The sequence below is a fragment of the Piliocolobus tephrosceles genome, chromosome 11, assembly GCF_002776525.5.
Source record: "Piliocolobus tephrosceles isolate RC106 chromosome 11, ASM277652v3, whole genome shotgun sequence".
In the NCBI taxonomy this organism is placed as follows: Eukaryota; Metazoa; Chordata; class Mammalia; order Primates; family Cercopithecidae; genus Piliocolobus; species Piliocolobus tephrosceles.
In genome coordinates, this window is record NC_045444.1 from 37,655,087 (window position 1) to 37,676,888 (window position 21,802).

The 21,802-nt window shown below is 42.0% G+C and overlaps 1 protein-coding gene across 1 annotated transcript in view; it reads right to left on the minus strand.

The window, feature by feature from the left end:
* The window catches only part of CACNB4 (calcium voltage-gated channel auxiliary subunit beta 4), a 282,837-nt gene that overhangs the window by 144,167 nt on the left and 116,868 nt on the right, over positions 1-21,802 (minus strand). The gene's annotated exons all lie outside the window — the stretch shown is intronic.

Here is a 21,802-nt window from a genome sequence, read left to right on the forward strand (position 1 = left end):
CTTCCCACGTCCCAGTGATGGGTCACGTGTCCCAATCCTTGGCTAACTGGTCCACCAGTCAAGGGTTAGTGCTCTTTCTGCACTCAGGATTCCAGCATCTAGTGAGTGCATGAATCTGCTCCCTTCTACATTGTGCAAGTCTTAGCAATGGAAAGAAAGGGCCTTGATTATATCCATCTTAATCCTGATCAAAGCTTTCAGAATTCCACTAGTTTCACTTGTTTCCCCAAAAGACACTCCCCAAATTTCTAATGAAAGTATAACACATATATAGAAATGTGCAGATATCATACATGTACATCAATGGATTTTCACACATTTTACACACTGTGAAACCAGTAGCCAGAGTTGATTTTTAAATAGAGACACGTGGGGTCTGTTTTAGCTTGACTAAAAATGGCAAGACTTGGCCTCCAAGCTACTATCATCCATGTAAAGGAAATGCTCCTCTCAGCACTCCTACCCCTGCCCAGTCAATATATCTTTTAATAAGGAGGCATCATCAGAACTGTAAAATCTCACATTGCGAATCCCTGTTCCCCCCACTCCTCTCACTGTTATATGTGGTGGGAATCACAACGTGATGACATTTAGAGAGATCCTGAAAATTATTCTGGCCTGGCCATGACAATGGAGCACATCTAAGCCACAAGTTGGTCTCATTCACACGCTCCTTTATCTTCTCATTCTCCGCAGAGGCCTCTGGGTATTTGAAGGCAATCATGGAAGCCCTTTTAGCTTAGCTTCTCAAGCTTTCTCCACAAAACTAACATTTAAATCTTTTATTTGCTCCCATTGCTGGACATTTTGTTGAAGTGCTCAAGGACTTCATCAAAGCAACAGTACAGGAATGAAAACCCAGGAGATAGATTGCAGTGAAACTATTCCCACACATGAAAGCCAACACACATCTCCAGTGAAAGATGACCAACAATAGCTCCTTTAGAGCTTCACCTGCATCTTCAGAGGTGTGCTTTAAGAGTGGCTTCAGGCTGAGTGTAGTGGCTCATGACTATAATCTTAGCACTGTGGGAAGCCGAGGCAGGAGGACTGCTTGAACCCAGGAGTACGAGATCAGTCTGGGCAACACAGTGAGACCCTTCCTCTACAAAAAAATTAAAAATCAGCCAGGTGTGATGGCATGCACCTGTAGTCCCAGCTACTCAAAAGAATGAGGTGGGAGGATCACTTCAGCCCAGGAGGTCCGAGGCTGCAGTGCGCCGTGATTGCACCACTGCACTCTAGACTGGGCAACAGAGGAAGACTCTGTCTCAAAAAAAAAAGAATGTCTTCAAATTGTATGATTTCATCAACTTATGTGAATATACACTCAGACAATACAGTAATACAGATGGAACCAAATCACTTCTCTAAACCACCCTTCATCCTTCCCCACTCTGCTGTTGCACTGCGTGTCTAACCTGTAAGCTCTGCTCTTTGGTTGCTGGTTGAGTTTGGCCAAAAGGCACCCTAGCAGGGATCAGAGTAAGGGAGAATAAGATTGGGGTATTTATTCTCTGGCTTCCTCCTTGTGGGATGCTTCAAAGTTGGCTGTATCCATTTACAGGGAAAGCTGTGTCCTTCTCAAGGTAGCTTTCTGGACACAATTCGGTCTTCCCAGGCTCCTATAACCACACCCTTTCTAGGAGTGCTCACAACTCTGCACTTACTAGCCATGGGGGTACAGCACTATCCCTTGTGGTTTCCTTGCACCCTACCAATACCTTTTGATTTTTTAAAATCCTCTCAATTTGTCCTGATTTGAGCTTGTTGTAGGGGACACTCTCCACCCCCACCCCCAGAACTTACAGTTCCTCGTACCTTTTACAAATATTGCTATTCCTTTTACCTTTTAAAAAATATTGCTACTGAATCATGCAAATGTTTCTTTGAATTGGAAGCTCATGGAGATGAATTGTAAATGAGAAAGGCAGAGAATAAAAATGAAATTCGGATGCTCATGGCTAAGGCCAAATGTAGCAGTAACTTGCAAATGTCATCAAGACCTGCATACAAATCATGAGAACGCTAACATTTTCCTAAAACACAAAACCTCTTTGTGACATTCTCTAGCACTGCAATTTTATGTTCATTTAAGTTTTATGGGTGTATTATCATTCTAATCCATCAACAACTTGGGACTTCAAACCACATCATAAAGCAACATCAACAAAAGCTTGAAAGAAATTGGGAAGCAAATCTGGTCTCCAAGTAGATAAAGTTCTCACCATTTGGGTCAGAGAGCAATCTGGTCTCTGTTTTGGAGATTCTCCCAACTCCCAGCTGTTTTGTAAGCTGTCAAGCACCATACAAATAATATGATTATACCACTCTTCAGGTTTATTCCAGTTTTTTTATAGTACTAACCCTTGGAATTTGGCATCATAAAAAGAATATTGCTCTAGAAAGAAATGTGGGCCAGGGGCAATGGCTCACACCTGTAATCCCAGCACTTTGGGAGGCCGAGGCGGGCAGATCACGAGGTCAGGAGATCGAGACCATCCTGCCTAACACAGCGAAACCCCGTCTCTACTAAAAACACAAAAAATTAGCTGGGGGTGGTGGCGGGCGCCTGTAGTCCCAGCTACTCGGGAGGCTGAGGCAGGAGAATGGCGTGAACCCAGGAGGCGGAGCTTGCAGTGAGCTGAGATCCGGCCACTGCACTCCAGCCTAGGTGACAGAGCAAGACTCTGTCTCAAAAAAATAAAAAGAAATGTGAGGAAGGCTCCAGGTCCAGTTCTACTACAGATTGCGTCATTCTAAACAAGTGGCCTAATCTCTCTGGGCCTCAGCTGTTTCATCTTTGATACGATGAGGGCATGTGAAACTTCCCACATTTTTGTGTGTTATTTTTAAACCAAATTATTACAACAGACAGTAAATAAATTCTTCCTACAGAATCTGGAGGTCATATCCTAAAGTTGCTCTCCACAATCAAGAAACTTCTTTGAAGTCTTGTATGTCAAGTTTAAAAGGCTGAAAATGTCAAAGTTTGAAAGGTTTTTTTCTGAACCAAAAAAGAACGTATAATGGAAAAATGTTTTACAAAGCTCACCAATATATATACATCTTAAAATGTGTTAATCCTTTGATCCAGTAATTTTACTTCTAAGAAGCTGTTTTGGAGAAATGCTCCAAGTGTACACAAAGATCATGTAAAAGAATGTTGGGCCAGGCGCGGTGGTTTATGCCTGTAATCCCAGCACTTTGGGAGGCCAAGGCGGGTGGATTACCTGAGGTCAGGAGTTCAAGACCAGCCTGGCCGACATGGTGAAATTCCCGTCTCCACTAAAAATACAAAAACTAGCTGGGCATGGTGGCACACGCCTGTACTCGGAGGCTACTCGGGAGGCTGAGGCAGGAGAATTGCTTGAGCACGGGAGACAGAGGTTGCAGTGAGCTGAGATCGCGCCACTGCACTCCAACCTGGGCAACAGAGCAGACTCTGTCTTAAAAAAAAAAGGGGGGGGGCAGTGGGGAATGTTAACTGTAGCATTTATCTGTAGGACTGAAAAACAAGAAACAATCTAAACCTCTATCAGTGGGAAAAATTCATCATGGCTAAACCACACTGCACAGCAATTATTTCACTTTTTATTAAAAAGAATCAATTAATATGAAAAAAATATCCACAGTACATTTTTAGGTAAAGAAAGCAAGTCAGAATAATAATATTTATTATGATCTTATTTGCATTTTTAAAGATTACAAATATGACAAGTTTGCTTGTAAGTACATTTTTCTAAATATTCCTGTTTGTCAATGCATAGAAATGGATATCCACTGAATTGTTAAGAATGGCTACCAGTGGGGAGGAGAGCAGATTAGGAAGTCATCAAGGAAGACTAATTTTTTACACCCTATGGTTTTGTATTGTTTAAAGATTTTCCCCCAAATACTCCCATGTCACTGAATTTGATATATCAATATTTTTAAGATTCCACATTAGATTATGTACCACTAATGGGAAAAAGCTGCCAATAAAACTGCAAGACAACATTAGTTTTAAGATGTAGCCCTGTGTTAGACATGTTAAATATGGGAGGAAAAGTGTGCCTTTGGATCAATAAAGTACAAAATATGGCTTTAGGGATTTTTACAATACAGAAGAACACTGTCATTGGCACTCTAAGAATATGTATTATGTTTTATGTACCAAATTTTTGATTTTTAGTTAATTAAATATGAAACGTGACTATCATGTGGTCTTTTCTTTTTGAAATCTAATGTCTACCCAGCGTTCCTTGATCTGTGTGCTTTCATTACTTACCCTGCTCTGCAATATCCTAGCACTTCACAAAGGGCCTTGTGCATCATAATTAAATGTTCTGTGCTCCCCTACCTTATCAACTTCACCTTGGTTCCATTTCTATATTCGAAGCATTAACAACATGATCAAGTGAGACGATTTGAAAATTTGATAAATAGGTTCTTAATTGTATCACTTGGATCAATAGAACCACTGAATCAAGTAAACCCCAAGACATTAATCTCCAGGATATCATTTGAAAATAGATGATATTAAACTATCAATAATAACTCTTTGGAAAGAAGCTAGGGAACTAATCTGTTTATGTACTAACCACTATAGCATGACATTCACCATAGTTTTCTAGTTTGATAAATATTTGCCTCCTACCCTTACTTCATGCAAACATTATTTAAAGGCATGTTTGAGAGATTGGGCTCAAGTCAAGACTGATGTTTTCTCTCTCATCTTCGCATCCTTTCACCTTATCATAGAGGGAACTTAACCAGGTGAGGCACAATTATTCCTTTTAAAAGTAATGAATGACTTTTAAAATTAATGAATGTCTCCTAGAATTGATTATATTCCCAGGGTTTTTTCAACTGATGAATTATTGGTTTTAAGACATCCCAAAGGATAATCATAATGAGCTGAGGAAAATTCTGTAAAGCAAGAAAACACTGAACAACAAATATTCTTGATTATTAGGCAGGATAATCACAAAACAATAATTTTAAATATTTTTATATCAATACTCTTGGTAGTGTAGAGCTCAGATACCTTAGCCAAGAAGGAAAAATAATTTAAAGCAGAATTACCTTTCCTCAATCATCAGTAAGAGTTAGGAGAAATTTACTTCTCAGAAAGCTTTTGCTTTTGATTTTTTTTTCTTAGAGATGAGACTCAAGTGTTTCCAAGCTCAAATCACTGTGGGCTGGAAATGCACCGTGGGTATTGGCAAGCGAACGAGCAATAGACAAAGCATCCTTTTTGGCTTCTAGAATTAAAAGTCTTAAATAAAACATTTTCCTTTTCAAACATCTACTCCACTCAAAGATATGCACCACACATACCTGCTTCCATCAAAGAAACTGAAAAGGCCAAACATCCAGACTCAAGGTCCAAACACTGACACCTTACCTAGTATGTACAAAACACCTTGGTAATTGATCACTTCAAAAAGCAAATGGCATATGGTGACATTTTTATCTTAACTGAAGAAACTGCTTATCAGCAAAAAGTACAAAATTTTGCATGTGAAGAAACCTTAGTAAATGATCTACTCAAACGTCTTCATTTTATACGAGGGAAAAACTGAGGATTATAGAGTCAGAGATTAAGTGACTAGACCACGATCACTGTTAAGAAGTGGCAAAGACCAAGATTTCCAACTCCCAGCGTTCTTTCTTTTTATTTTTATTTTTTTCTTTTATTTATTTATTTTAAAAGATGGTGTTTCGCTTTTGTCGCCCAGGCTGAAGTATAACGTCGTGATCTTGGCTCACTGCAACCTCTGCCTCCCAGGGTTCAAGCGATTCTCCTGCCTCAGGCTCCCGGGTACCTGGGATTACAGGCGCACACCACCATGCCCAGCTAATTTTTATATTTTTAGTAGAGACGGAGTTTCACCATCTTGGCCAGGCTAGTCTCGAACTCCTGACATCGTGATCCACCCACTTCGGCCTCCCAAAGTGCTGGGATTACAGGCCTGAGCCATTGTGCCTGGCCTCACAGTGTTCTTTCAATTACACTTTACCACCTGCTTTTCTAAAACAAAATACAACGAACTAATCATAAGGTCTTTGGGGATTACTGAATTCTTTTACCTGTCCACCACTATAAGATTTTTGGAAATCACCGTCAAAAACCATGCAAGGGCTCTGAAAATAAACCAAAAAATTTGGTGGGACTAACAGAACCTATAGAGGAAGGAGCATATTTAGTTACTGAAACTGTAAGTATTTTCATTATAAGTATAACAATAATGGCAGATAAAATTTATCTGATTTTAAGGGCTTTATACACATTAACTAACTTAATCTTCAAAACCACCCAAAAAGTAAGTTCAATTATTATTGACAGGCATGAGGAAACAACGGCACAGAAAGTTGAAAAAATATACCCACAGTCACAAAGCAGGAAAGGGAAAGTCAGGATTCAATACCTGGCAATACGGCACTGTCTCCACCTTTTTTTTTTTTTTTTTTTTTTTTTTTTTTTTGAGACAGGGTCTCATTCTATCACAAAGCCTGAAGTGTAGTGGCAAGATCACACCTCACTGAAGCCTCAACCTCCTGGGCTCAAGCGATCCTCCCGCATCAGCTTTCTGAGTAGCTTGGACTACAAGCACACGCCACCATGCCCCACTAATTTTTTTAGTTTTATTTTTTTGTAAAGATGGGGTTTTGCCATGTTGCCCCGACAGGTCTCAAACTCCTGAGCTCAAGCAGTCTGCCCACCTGTGTCTCCTAAAGTGCTGAGATTACAGGTGTGAGCCACCACGCCTGGTCTGTCTCCACTTTTTATCATGACACTATTATACTACACCATTTTTTCATAATACAAAGTACAAAAAGTAAACCTGAAATTTTCCTGGCTGATAGATATGCCCAATAGAAGACAAAAAATTTTAAGTTTTATGGAGATTTAAAAAGATCTAGAAACAATTTCAACTACAACCTTATCACTCACCAAACTTTTCAACAAAGCTGCCAATAAAGTAGTAACACTGAAGGTCAGAATCTTTTTCCTATATGATGCTCAGGCTAAAAAGAAAAGAGAGATTAAGGAATAACAGGCATAAGAAAGGCAAAATAAGAGAACTGGTTTTTTTTACAAACTACACAGACAAGCTCCTGAGTAATTGACAGTCGCCAATCTCCGTGTCCGAGTGGATCCCTTGGATCAACTCCTCTGAATGAAAAGGGTAAAAGCAAATTCAGAACATCCTGTTTTAAATATAAGATTTTTCAATATTTCTGATGCCAGACACAAAAGAAAAAAAAGGACACAGGAAGTACTAACAATGTGGCACCATTTAAAAAGAGAGGAAAATATTTATAACTAAAACTATACAGTTATATTATAAAATATAAAATGTAGAGCAAGAGCAAATATTGGTCTATTTAGATCTCAAAAATTGTCGCGTGAGCTATCTGGGCTACCTTCTTTTGGCATACCAATACGTACTGTAAAAATAGCCACACAGTTTTATCTTAGACTCACGCCCTTCAAAGTCTTAAAAAGCTCAAAGTTGTCATTATTTTATAGGAACTGTAAGCTCCCTTAGGTTTTACACACTAAGTTGCTCTGAGGACAGGGCACTAGCTTTACACAGCAGTGCCCCAGCCTCCTGTGAGAACTCAGGGATTCACCCAATGAATTTATTTTTTTCTAGTGTGGCAGGTTACAGCTGTTGCTGTTTTCACAGCCGCCAGAGCCTGATGCAACCACATGAAAGGCCCCTAAATCAGCCGATGTAGATGAGAACACAGAGCCTGTATCTATAGCGCTTCCTTGGTACAATTTTCAACTTAACGTCATGGATATCTGAGTTCATGGCTTGATGATTATTTTAAAGGACTAGTGGGAGAGGGAAGAGAAGAGAATGAAAAATGATAACCAGTCCAGTTATATCCTCTTGTCCTCCTTAGGTGGCCTTGTTCATCTGGGTAAGAGACAGTAAAGGGGAGATAGTGACTAGAATGGGAGAACTGTCCACATTGAAATAAGGTCCAAGCTGAACCCCACAGAAAGAGAAGAGTTAAGGCAATGGGAACCTCCTCACCTTCACCCTAAAAGAATGGTTTTTCACAGTTATTGCTGACCCTCATACAGAATGTCTTGCGCCACAGAATAATGGAATGTTCATTGAGTATATACAAAGGGAGTCACAGGACCTTATTCTAAAATCCTGGATTGACTCATCATAATCTAATAATAATAATAATAACAGCAGAAAAGGAGACATGGAAGTACCTGGCGAGGATTAATCCAAATTCTTGCCTCTGTGACTCAAAAACAGAAAATTAACAAGAAAGCAGCAAGATTGATAAGCTGGAACAGCCAATTCATGGGATCTGATCGATTCAAGGAATTTCTCTCTTTGGCTCCATGCCAGTTATATCTAGAAATAATTTCAATCTATATTTTAGAAAACCATCACTGCTGATTGAAGAGAAAGCCCTGGTCATCATTTACTTAACACATCCTAGCCAAACACCAACACAGCTCAGCTGAGTAAAGCAAGTTGATTTTCTGAGTCAAATTCCTTACACAAACCAGGAGCAACATTTGGTTTTCTTCTCTTTGGTCAGAGATGCCAACATCCAGTCCTTGGATTCTCTTACAAATCAGTCCTCATTCTCTATAAATAGGCCAGAAAGACTTTTTGACCCCAGAAGGGATGCTCTGATCCACCAAACCATAGAGACCTCTGGCCTTCTTGTTTCCAAAAGAAATCTAATCCTTAAATCCCTAAAGTGTCTTCCAAATGCCCCTAAACATATAAATCCTTCTGTCTGAAGTTTATCCGCCTCCCTAGCAAGCACAAGGACCTATCTTCATATTTAAAATAACTTTACTATATCTTTGAAAGGAGCAATTCTTTATTCTCTGTGGCTGCGTTGTCTTTCAACTCTCTTGGGTATCTTTGTTCATATCAAAAGCAGCTAATTTTCCTTCTCCAAAAGCTCCACAGTAGAAATCTCCCACTTAGCATTAACCATCAATTAGTGATGCATGGAACATATCTGTATATGAATGTAGGTGAAGGTACGAGGATGAACAGTACATATGCATGCAGAAGTGCACAGACATTGAGACAAACATACATAGTTCCACAGCTTATAGAAAATAAATAGTTTAAATAACTAACACAAAGCTATCCTTACAATGTGTAGGTATATGTAAATTTAAACATGTGCTTTTATATATATACTCACATATTGTTATATATACATATTAAGTTTGTAAAATTTACTTTTGCTGTAACTTTTACATACATTAAATTTCTAACAGTATTAATCAATATATTATGATTCCTTTCTATTATTGAAAACACTTAAAGACTACATTTTCCTCTCTGGAAATTGCCCTGAATGATGATCTGATCATCTTTTTCACAGGAAAAGATCAGGTCTCTCCTTCTAAATGCTTTAGAATTTAAACATTTGGAAATGGAAGCAATTGTGTCAGAGAAATGAACTATTAATTCTATGTGCAACTAACCCCGGCATCACTTTACAATATACCCTAAGAATCTATATTTCAAGCTGCTCACAATTCCAGAAGGTCCATGTAGGAGCTTTCAATTTTGCAAAGCATCTCCTGTGCAGGCCAGTTCTAGTCCTAGTATGCTCAACATTTTTCTCAAGTGAGAACAGCATTTAACAGAATAGGATGCAACACACAGTAGCAGGTTGAGACTGACCTATTTACATATATGTGGATTGATCATCTGAAAGGGTGTGTAGCAATATATTAACAGTGACTATTTCTGGATGGTAGGTTTTTGGTAACTTTCTCTTGTGCTTCCATGGATCCCCATAAGAACATCCCTCGGTTTGTGGAATAAACCTGAGGAACGAAAAATAAATCTATTCCCAGAATAATTCCACTAACATCAAAATACACAATGAATCCATTTATGAAATACGTGTACACATTAAAGAGCAGGTCTAATGAAATCTACTGCAAATCAGATGAAAACACATAGTATAGTGTACATGGGGGGCTCAGTCCATGAAAAAACTCTTGGCCGCCAGGACTTTTATTAAGACACAGTGGGGGACAGTGAAGGTAGAAGAGGCAGCTCTTATATAGCAGCCAATGTAGGAAGAGTCGATGTGCACGATCCACTGGAACCAGCATGGGCTACGTATGGGCTCACCTGGAAGCACACACTCCATCTTCCATGTCAAGGTAACACAAGAAGTAAGGTGACGCTCTGTGTGAAATCTCCTATTCCGAAGCAGGGCCCTGCTGTGAGGCACCGAATGAATGATCTTTTGCACTTCCTTCTAATCCAGATTCTTAACTATCCTCCTGGACACCAAAGCAGAAGTTAATGGACTTGCCCAAAAAGGCTCCACAGGACTCAAGAATCTAAAATGCCAGACTCGAGTGTGTTTCGGCATGTTTCTTTTTCCTCTCTCTTCATATAGAGAGTATGTGAAACACGGAGGTTACAAACTAAAATCTAGGGCACTGGGAGCATAATATCTACTTTTGGACCAAACTCTTAAGAAAGGCCTTGCATCACAGTACCAAAATCTCTCTCCCACTGTGGGGAAGTGAGGTGCTAACAGTGTATAATAATGTTTTATTCTTGTTCGGCGTAAAATAGCCCCTAGGCAAGATGATCTTATTACAAGCTTACTGTGTGAAAACATTGAAAATAATCGCTTATCACAGGTGAACCCCCACACACCCCACAAAGACATTTTCAACAGCACAGAGTGGTAGGACATATGCGGATGGTTCCCCAACCCCCACCCCCAACCGAAGTGCCGTACTCAGCTTTTAGTGCCTGTATATTCTCGGACCGCAGCTGGCCATCTGAGAAAAGCCTTTCCACGCCTATCCACCAGACCTGTTCCGAGAGCTCTGCTTCCATCTGGTCAACCCCCCACACTTACAGCCATAAATGCATTGGCACTGAGAAAGACTGCTGAGGAGGTGGCACTCCAGGTGTGGCTTTATGTGTCACTTCACCAGGTCAGCTATTTAGGCCTAGTCTTCTCCATTGGCTTGAAGCTCTGTTCACACCATCTTGGGTAACACATCACATTATTCTTCCTTATAAAAACAAATAAACTCAAATGAGCATTCAGAGTCAGTTCACCCCTCCGAACATCTCTGTCTTCCCCTCTGATTGATGTGACACGGTTTCAATCCCGCCCACCTGAAAGCCTCCTATACTCTCAGCTGAGGATTTGCCAGATGCCCATCTCCACTCCTCACGTTTCCCACCTTCCTCACCTCCACGGATGTGCACAGCCCGGAGGATCTCAGCCTGCTGGTCACCACTGAGTCACCAGGAGTACAGCACTGCAGTACCTAGCACTACCCGCCATCAACTACCGCCACCGAGTCAAGTCACTGCACTCTTCACTTCCCATCCTACAGAAAAACTCAGCTGTCCTGTGAGACTGGACCCAAAGGCAAAAAATAATAATAAAATAAAATGTTTTCATACTTATAATGGCTCCCCCTCTGAACCAGTGCATCTGAAATTTATACAGTTCTGGAGAACAAGGAGCTGGATATATTAGTTCCTAGCCAACTCTTCCCAGCAGCCAGTTTCTACAGGCATTTCTAAAATGACTCCAGTCCACTTCGGTGCAACACACTGCCTGCTCAAGTTTAACATCAATGGCCGAAAATAAAACTTATCATTCACGAGGCATCACAGGTTTCATAACTGAGTGAGCAGAGAAGCGTAGAAGAAGTGATCAGGCCTTCTGGAGAACCCAGCCCGAGAAGCTGGCTTACTGAACTCCTATAATTGCCTTTACCATTCCCCCACCCCACCTGCAAGTGTTGACCTTCTTGATTTCAGCCGCCAATGTTTTAGACTACGGTCCCTTGCAATACACTGACAGTCTGATCATTTATGAGCACGTTGGGCAACATGCAGAGAGACTTTGCAGAAACAGAGTTAGAGTTAGAGCAAACACACAGACAGGAAGGAAAAACAGAATGCCTTTACAGAACTGAGGATTCCTATCTTTCATGGATAGCACATCATTAGACATATACGTCTGCATTGACGTATACCACAGGGTTTTTTTTTTTTTTTTTTTCTTTTGTTATAACCTGTTTATTTGGTGGTTTAGCCAGAGAATCTTATATAACACACTCCTGTTTCAAATGTAGCAACATGTATGGCACTGCACTCCCATAAAATTCAGACTCCTCACAGCACTTCCCATTAACCACCCTCAACCATTCTACCTCGCGAGGTTTCTGTAAATTGATGAAAACCATAGGAACTACCACCAGCAAGAGTCAAAAGACTCAATTATCAGCTTTACCCTATATTCAAAAGCTAGCAGTCTGTGGTGTGATTTTAGGGATTTCAGGAAATTATTTCATCCTGATTTTAATAGATTGCATGAACCTGACCTAGGGGGGAGAAGGAGTCCAGTTCTCTATCCCAAAACACATGTGAGTCTACTTCGCTCTTCCAAGGTAGAGTATAGGAACACTGCCCACTGCCTCTGCACTGGGGTGCTGTATGGCCACAGTCCTTGCATCTGATTTCCTTAACAAAGAAGCAGTAGATCTGCACTGCTTATTTGGCCAGAAAGCACATAATAATACAGCTACAGCTTAGGAACTTCCATTCATGCTAGCTCAACAAACAATGTATATTATATAATGAATGAGGCTTTTCTATGAACCCCGCTATTGAAAAACATAGGCACTTTCTGCATAGTTTAAACCAGTCTACAAGGAGCAGTTAACCCTGGAGAGATCAAATGTGGACCCGGTAATGTATAAATTCAAACAGCCTACACTCTTAAGATGCTTTGCCATCACCCTAATTTGTTTTTTGCTTGACAATAAATAATTTCAGTTACCTACAAACTACACAGAGAACATTTACATAGCAGCCAGCAAGCCCCAGAATGATGTTAGCTTTCTGCACCATGTTCCCTGCGTTGCCTAAGAAATAAGAAGGGGGGGGGGGGGGGGGAAGGGGATAGGGGGAGGAGGAAGAGGAGGGGAGAGGGAATTAGCTATCTATGAAAATACTTACAGCCTCCGAGTCTTCAATTCCATGCAGGTACAAATTGTCATACATGGAGGTCTGATAATCCAGAGCACCTCTTTCAAGGCAAAAACAAAATTGCTGCAGAAACCACAGCTAGAGCTTAAAGAGAAAAGGCCTGTTTGGGAGAACTGCGCCTGCCTTATCAATTCCTGTGGATTTACCAGGCAAGATGCTATTCATTCACATCCCACAGGGTGAGGTTATCCCCAGAGGCAGTCCAGACCTGGCATTTTATCTGCCTTCCCAATACAGAGCACAAAAAGCAAAACCCTTCCTCAACCACAGACTGGTGACTGAGCTAGGAAAGCGGCCTCTGATTGGCTCGGCTTCCCTGCTTCAGTCAGCTGAAGAGCGTTCCCTCCGAGAGTGGAGGGCGCCTCGGAGCATCCTACCCAGCAAAGAGCTGCTTCCTGTTTCGCCTGTATTGTTAGTTCTACAATAAACACTTATCAATATCCAAAAGGCTGCGTGGAATGTTTGGAAAGGCAGACTATTGAATACTCCAAACACAACTGCTCATCTTCTTAATTAAATTCACAATTGGAGAGGGGAGCAAAGGAAAGATTTTATTTTCAGAGAATATCATGCAAAGACAGGTAAACAGATACTAATCTCATCCAACATCTGTACTTAACAGACGCGTTTAAGTCAAAAGGGCAATGAGTCATAAAAAAAAATCTTTAAACCCAAGGTGAAGAAAAAAATCACTAGAATAAACAGATGGTAAGATTTCTTGTGGGAATTTCTATAGTAAAAGTTTTCAATATTCTCGATGAAGTCTCTCTGCCTCACTGGCAAGAAAAGAGCTCTGTGTCCCAACTGGTGAAGTTCGAAAAGGAAGCCAAAAACCTCTCAACTTTTAGACGCAAAATGTTTAATGCTCTTTAGTTGAAGTTTTTTAATCAACTTTAAGCAACAGCCAATGTTTTCATGTAAATTCTTCATCCCCTTCCCATGCATAAATCTTTAATAATCCTGAAATGGCATTGGTCTTTCCCCCAAAACCTAAATAGAAACGTCAGACTCCGTCCGCCTGCTGTGGCCACACCACAACTCAAGTTGACCTAGGACAGGTCCCCACATTGCAGCAGCCTGGGATGGAGTTTCTGTAGGTACTCAGAACTTTCTGGTCAACCAATAAAAAACAAAAAAGAAAGCTGCAGCTTTGAAACAGGAGAGCTTTATGGCCCACTCTAAAAGAAGCCAGCTAAAGTCAGGGGACAAAGGAGCTGGTGAGGGGCACAGAACATATTTTAGAGCAACTGCATGACTGACTGGGTAAGTAATGACCCAGAAACTCAGAGGCTCTGAGTCCCCTGTATCAGCTTTGCCACTAATTGGTCAGATGACTCTGGACCAGTCAGTTACCACCTCGATGGGCTCTGGTTTCTTCACCCGCCAAAATGAGGTAAGAAATAACTTAGGAAAGGACTCTGCAAATCTAAAGTGCAACATAAACACTTACAATTGAGAAGCTGCTTTGTCAGCTGGGAGGCATTGGCTGCAGTTCATGGGAGCTCAGCACAGGAGTAACTGGCTGGCCCTGGACCTAGGAAAGGAGGCCTGTCCTTCCAGCCAGTATCTCTGAAAAGCGTAATTCTTAAAGGGACAAACCTGAGTCAAAATAATAAACAACACAAGGGCTACAACAGCTGAGCAGAGCATAGTTCTCCCATGTCTGTGCTGACCCGTTCATGTCTTTCAATCATAGTTGCACATCTTGGGAGTGGCATCAATACCTAGTCCACTTTCAAATATAAATGACAGCAAGAAGATGCTGATGTCCTTCAGAATCCCAAAATGGTAGGGTTTGAACAGACTGCCACCTCTGAGGCTGTGCCCCCATGGAGGGAGGACAGCAGCAGGGGATGAGTGCAGTCAACGGGATTCCACAGAGAGAAACCCAGTGCTGGCTCTACCTGTTGACAAGGATGCATGTTGGAGCAAGTCCCTGGCCAGGTGGAACCTCGGTTCCCTCCCCTATACACCAAGAAGACCGGATCAAAGGGCTGCTGTGCTCAAATTCATGTGTCAGACTCTTATTTTAATTACTAACTTTCTAACTACAGCCATACGGTATTTCAACTAGAATCAACGGAAAACTGAGACAAGACGGTCTTCTTTTCTCTGAAATTCTCCAGATCATTTCCCGACTTTACCACTTCAATTCCAAGTATAGATATTCTCCAATTATGTTAAATGGACACCTAAATTAAGGGGAGAAGACAGAGGCAGCCCACTTTCACAATTCATCAAGATGAGAGAAATTGTTCCCAATTGGATAAACTGTACATAGCTCAGCTCTTCTGTGGATAGCTGCCGTGGAGCACTCCCTATAGCCAGTGTGAGGGCCTAAAGGAATTTTTAAAGAGAAGGGGCGCACTTTACAGTACCCTAATGCATGCAGTCAGCGAGTCTGACCAGGGCGGGATGTCAACAGGGAGGCACTGGATCACGCATAGCAGGCTGTGGTTGCTCCTGCACCCAACCCCTCTAACTAAGAATAGATGTGAAGCAGGGGCAGCCTGGCTCTGCCTGCTTCCCAGGAAGTCAGAAACATGCTGGACTCAGAATCATAAACTGTAAGAGGTGGGAAAACAACAGGAGTCTCCTTATCTGGCCCTTCTAGTGCCTACAAAGGTTGAATTGTTTTATTCAAAGCCATATGTTCTATACTGGAGTGTTCCTTCCCCCACTTCCTCCTTGATAGAGTTTTCAAGATGAGGGGCAGTAGGCGTGTTCCCAAGAGGAATTTGGTGAAATAGAGAGAAGTCACTTTGTTGGGGAAATTCCTATTTTTCCCACGCCTTCCATTCAAACAAATTATCCCATCAGAAGTCATTTTGTTCACCCACAGCTGATAACTAAAAATCAGATCACAGGTTGGGGAGTCTTCCCCTAGGGTCTGTATCTACACAGAATCAGCACCACACCTATGAGTCACCTTAGGGTTACAACCCAATATTCGGGCTGATCCCAGAGTTCCAGAGGAACCCCAGTGAGACACTCAGCTCTGAACCTCCCCAGAGGAACTCTAAGGAGTTCCAGAAAAGTAAGCTCAGAACTCTAGAAAGATCTTAGAACTGACTATCTCTGACCCAAGATTCTCTAAACTGAGACCAGGCTGAGAAGTAGTGAGAGGTCCCTGGGAGCTTCCCGGGCCTGTTTCAGATCACCTCCAGTCCCTGGCTTTTAGTAAAAGGGTCTATGGATTCCAGCAGGTTCAAGTTCCTAGGGCCAAATTTCACACTTCACTGCAGCAGGTGGTAAAAAGCAACAAAGACACTGGTACCTTCTTGGTTTTGACTTCAACAGTTCTTCAGTTGAATGATGGTCAAGAAGATGAAAGAGAAACCACCCCGTTTCTGGCCTACTTCTCCCACCTGCGGTTACAGTGAGAACAAGTTTGAAAACCTTGGGGCTCATCTTGTGTTGGTGCTTCCCAGGAACCCACCTACCTCTCATTACTGAGTAGCCTCCAAAACTACATAGCCTCAAGGAGGCTGCCTCCGATTCTGAGGATGCCCTGCTGAATGTACTTCTGACTCAACTCTTTTCCAGTTATCTCTCATTATGATCAACAGTTCGAAGTCAAAAAAACCCTAAGAAAAAGCATCGTCTCTATGATTCTGTTCATAAATGCCACGTGATTCATGATGGGGAAGGTATCCTTGCAATTTGACAAATGCTTCAACTGAGCTCAATTCATTGGAGGAAATGGCACGACCCTCAACAAATTAGGACAGCTCTATTTTGTATCACAAGGAAACATTACTTTCAGTTCGTTTTCATGGGCTTCAAACTTAGGGATATTAAGTACCTCTTCCTTATCCAGTGCTGGGCTTTTTCATAGAGCGAACCCATGAAATTGACAGTAGAGTACAAAGAACAGGTATTTCTGTTTTCCACTTGTTTGGACAGAGAGAAGGAGAGAAAAGCCAAAAGTGAGAAGATTAGCTATGAGATTTAGATAGCCATGATCAAGACAAACTGGTGCAAATTTAGAAGCAAAAGGCAATTCTGATTCTACTTTTCCACCTAAATTTCTTGGGAATTTAACTGTTCAAAGCCAGTGTAGTTATGTGTTCTATAGCAGAACTGCAAGAGCTCAGAGAAGAGACAAAGGAATAATGTTGGGACTCAGCCAAGGCTAGTTCTCCTGTTGTCTCCACGGGCTAGAACACAAGCCCAAGGTCTCTGTTTGCCAATTCAGTCTTGGGAATTATTTTGTTCTTTGTTTTTGTTTAAATTTTACTAAGTGACTACAGTGTGCTAGATGAATTTTCTCGTCTTCTGCAAGTAATATTACTCCACTCATTTACCTCTAGAAATCTGTGTGGCCACTGCAAGAATGAGTATCATACCCCTGTTTCCTCCCTGGAGCCCATCAGATAGGCGGTAGCAACAGGGCAGACAAGGGAATGAAAACAAAACAAACAAACAAACAAACAAAAAACTACAGACAATAGATTCCACTTCTATTAGTCCTCTGCTGTAGTTCTCTGAGGCTGAACTCAGACCTTACCACCTAGGCAGGCATGTCCAGAGTCTCTCCAGGCCCCACAAATACCACGGAGATAATAGTTTTGAAATTAACGAGTTAAGATATGAAGGATACACAGGAGGCAGTGTGGAAGAATCGGCCTTTTAAATATTTTTAAGGGAAGTAGTATGGAATCAGGGCAGCCCACATTGCCCAGCTCCAAAGGCCCCACGCACCCCATGTGAGTGGTCCTCCCTGTGACATGTAACAGGAATACCATGAAGCAAGGTGGTTATGAGCAGGGACCCTGGAGCCAGACTGCCTGCATATCCCAGCTGTGCCACTTCCCAGCAGGGTAACACTCGGCAAACTACTCTACCTTCCTGTGCCTCCATTTCCTCACTTACAAAATGAGGATTCTATCAAGAAGATTGTGCAGATTAAAAGCCTTGGTCTAATAAAATGTTCGGATGGGTACCTGGCACCAACAGTGTTCCACAAGCAAGCACTGGGTTACCATGGTCGTTCTCATCACTCTCTGCCTGGGTTCTGGCCTGAAGCTCTGCTGCCCTTGCCTCTGGGGTGGGATTGCTAACTTTTGCCCCTGATGCCGGCCTGGTCCTCTCAATCCCACCTGAGTCTCAGGTCTCAGCCGCCAGAGCTGAGCCCAGCCTCCTGCCTCCTGCTGCCCTCCTACATTCATGCCAGCTCCTGCCGGCTGCCTACCTGCTCTATCTGGCCAGGCTGACTGCTCCTCGTGCCAAGGCTGTCATGCTTGCCCAGACCTCCTCCACCTCCTGACAGCACCCCCACCCTCAGCCACCCCACCGAACGCTGCGTCTTTCCTCTGTACCTGGGTGTACCCAGCGCTCTCCCACTGGCCTCCTCAATTGCCTGGCCTCTTGCTCCATCATCCCCACCAGCCACTCCTGGATGCCCCACCCTGTCACGAACCACTGCCCAGAAGACCGTCCTCATGAAAATCCTGTAACAAATGCTACTGCTGGTTCATGCCAAAGAGGCAAGAGAAGAGGAAGAACAGCAGAGAGAAACAAGCAGAGACAGGGATAAAGAGGCAGAGACAGAAAACCCTAGAGACGCGCAGAGGAAGAGTGAATATATGGACTAGCTCCCCTCCTCCCTGCCATTCTTGATGGCTTCAAGAAAAATAATACTTCATAACTCATAAGACAGCAAGTGTAGGTAAGGTAGAAAAAATTCCCATGGCCTATTCAACTTGCCAGAAAAAGACAGATCCCTCTCTGTGATTGACATATTACTCAGAAAGCTCTCACTTTCTAAAATTTCAGTTTACAAAAAAAAAAAAAACAGAGCCAATCTCTTAGAAAAAAACATTCCATAAAGCCACAATTTTCATGAATGCTACACAACTTTACTTTCCACTATTCTCCAAAATGAATCTAGGAGACTAGTTCAGCTGGTCACCTTCCTATTGCCTATATATTGTTCAGCTGATATTATTATCAGTGCTAATCTACCAATTACAGCTTTGAATTGTTGACTGGTCTGCGCTACTGGAGAGACTGGAATGTGAAGATCAACGAGACATGATGGCATCTCCCTGGGGACAGACAGGGATGGCGTGGCAGCAACACTGAAGATCCTGAAGACAGAAATTGAACCAAGGAGATGGTTGCAATCAAAGCTCTCACAATTTGAGAGGCTCTGATGAGAGCCAGAGAGTAATTTGATTCCTTATCTGCAAAGCTTCAGCAGGAGTGGGAGGCAGGAAAGGGGGAAGGAAAGGAACAGTGTCACTCATGGAGCAGGGCAGAAATGAATCAGCCACCAACTTACTACTCAGTCTTGCGCAAACCACCTCCCTAAAAGGTGGGACTCCTTCAGTTCCATGATTCCAGATTTGCTATAAAGAGTAAACAAAACTGTTTAACGTAAAATTAGTAAAACTTTATTTTCTATTTTGTCACTGCTTTTAGGTAACAATTTACGTTTTTGCCTCCCAGGAGTTTTTCTATTTGATTTGATAATATGATTAATAATAAGCATCCATAAATGCTTGTTTAGTACCTAATATTTCCTCTAAACAAAAATCAGTCAGCTCCAATTCAAAATCTTTCAGTGGCTTCCCACTGAAAAACCCAAATCCTTAAAAAGGTCTAGTGTGTAGTGTGGGCCCAACACTTCTCTTCTCAAAACCCTGATTTTGCATGCCTTTCCCCTTCACTCTCTCCCAGCTGGCCTTCTTGGACACATCACACCCCTTCCCACCACTAGGCTTTATTGCTTCTGTGCCCTTTGCCTAGAACCCCACACCTCCTCTCAATCCACCCGCATTAGCTTGCATTAGTGCAACTGGTGAATTAATAGCTGTCTTTTAAATGTGAGTTCTGTGGGAAGAGAGACCAGGATACCTTTTTACACACCATTATATCCCCACTGCCTAACACATAGGCTTTCCACAAATACCTGAATAATTAATGATGGTCCTGAGCTCCTTGGCTACCTTTGCACTTTGGTTGACAAAACAGTGCAGTGACTGGCAAAAGAGCTCACAAAGTGAAATGTGGGTATTTTTTAGAGCCAAGAAAACCCAGAACATGAGCATCCCTAGAGGGTCCTTACCAAACTGTCTTCATGTCCTGATTGGGACACAATGGTCCTATTCAGATTCAGATTCTTACAAACTAAATAATCTAGGTGTCACATAGAGTTGTTTTAACAGAGTCTTTATTTCAAGGGAAACATCATTTATAATGCATTGATGGAGATTTTGGTTTTGGTTCTTGGTTTTTTAGTGTTGAGGACAAGACCCCATGATATTTCACGCGTCACCCTTTGCACAAGATGTCCCCTCTGTCAGGAAGACCACCTTCACTCTGTCCCCTACCCCTGACTACTTTTATTTGGTGAATTCATTCCTTCTTTAAGGTCAAATGTAAATGTCACTAACTTCTCCAACGCCCTCAGACATTAGCCAGTCCTTCTCCTATACTTCCATAACACTCTATCTCCCATACCTCTACCAGTGGGCGAATCACATAATAATGTAATTCTTTCATTACAAGATGAACAGCTCAAGAGCAAGAACCACGTCTTACTCAGCTTCACACCCCACAGGCTTCATTCCATAGAAGAGCCTCAACAAATACTGATTACAGGAAGGAACTGAACAGTAAACATGAAAAGAAAACTCACGCTGTGAGCCCTGATGTCCTTGCCTCCATCAGAATGCATGCAGCCTAGTCTAGTAGATATTTGAGACCTTAGAGTCAGTCAATGAGCCAAGGAATCTGTGAGGTCAATTTCAGAGCCACTGCAGATTTAGAAAACAAATACAAAATGGAAACTGATGTCAGGAATTCAGGTCTGAGCCGAACTCCTGTCAGTGGTAGGGGCTCTTCTTGGGTGGAATCTATGGGAAGAGGGGATATTGGTAGATAATGGATAGATGGTAGCAATAAGGTCCTGGGGTATTTTCCTCAGAACATAGTTTTGGAGAAACATTTACCTTTGAAAAAGTGTGCCAGAGTATGTATCCCTTAAAGGCAGGAACTATGTTTTATTCATCTTGTTGATACACCCCTCTCTGATGCAGTGTCTATTACAACTTAAAAATAGTTGAAGTTTAATAACTACATTGCAAAAAGCCAGCTAAGCTGGTATAATATAGATAATCTTCACAGTAGAGCATTCACTGAAAGAACCACATGTCTCAAGCACCAGGCACCAGGCATGCTAGAACCAAAACAAGGGAGTAGAAAAATCCAGCTGATTCTAAAATACTGAGCTTAGAGTAGCGACACTCATTCTAGATCCCTCCTGCAAGCAGATCTAAAGCTTTTAAAGTACTGCTAGACATGGATAGAATTATCTCAAGCAATGGATTAGTGTTAGCCCTCAGGTTGCAAGCTTTCAATTTCTGCAACATGGTGTCAGGTATGGAGAAAATGGAGGTTTGGGTGCAAACTGCTGAACTTTGACCTCTCTATTATTCTAGGTGGCAGAGATGACTAAAAGCTCCAGTATTCTTTCTCCATTTCTCCCATTTAGCATTAAGCCATTCCACCTTCAATTTTAGCAAGGCTAAAATTCAGCAAGGTTCTTCAACTAGAAACTATGCCTCACAGCCTCCCTTGCAACTAGACATGACTGTCTTCTTGCCAATACAATAGGAGCTAAAGTCATGTGTCCAACTTACACATTGCACACTTAAAAAGATACTGACTGCTGGCCAGGCGCAGTGGCTCACACCAGTAATCCCAGCACTTTGGGAGGCCGAGGCGGGCGGATCACGAAGTCAGGAGATCAA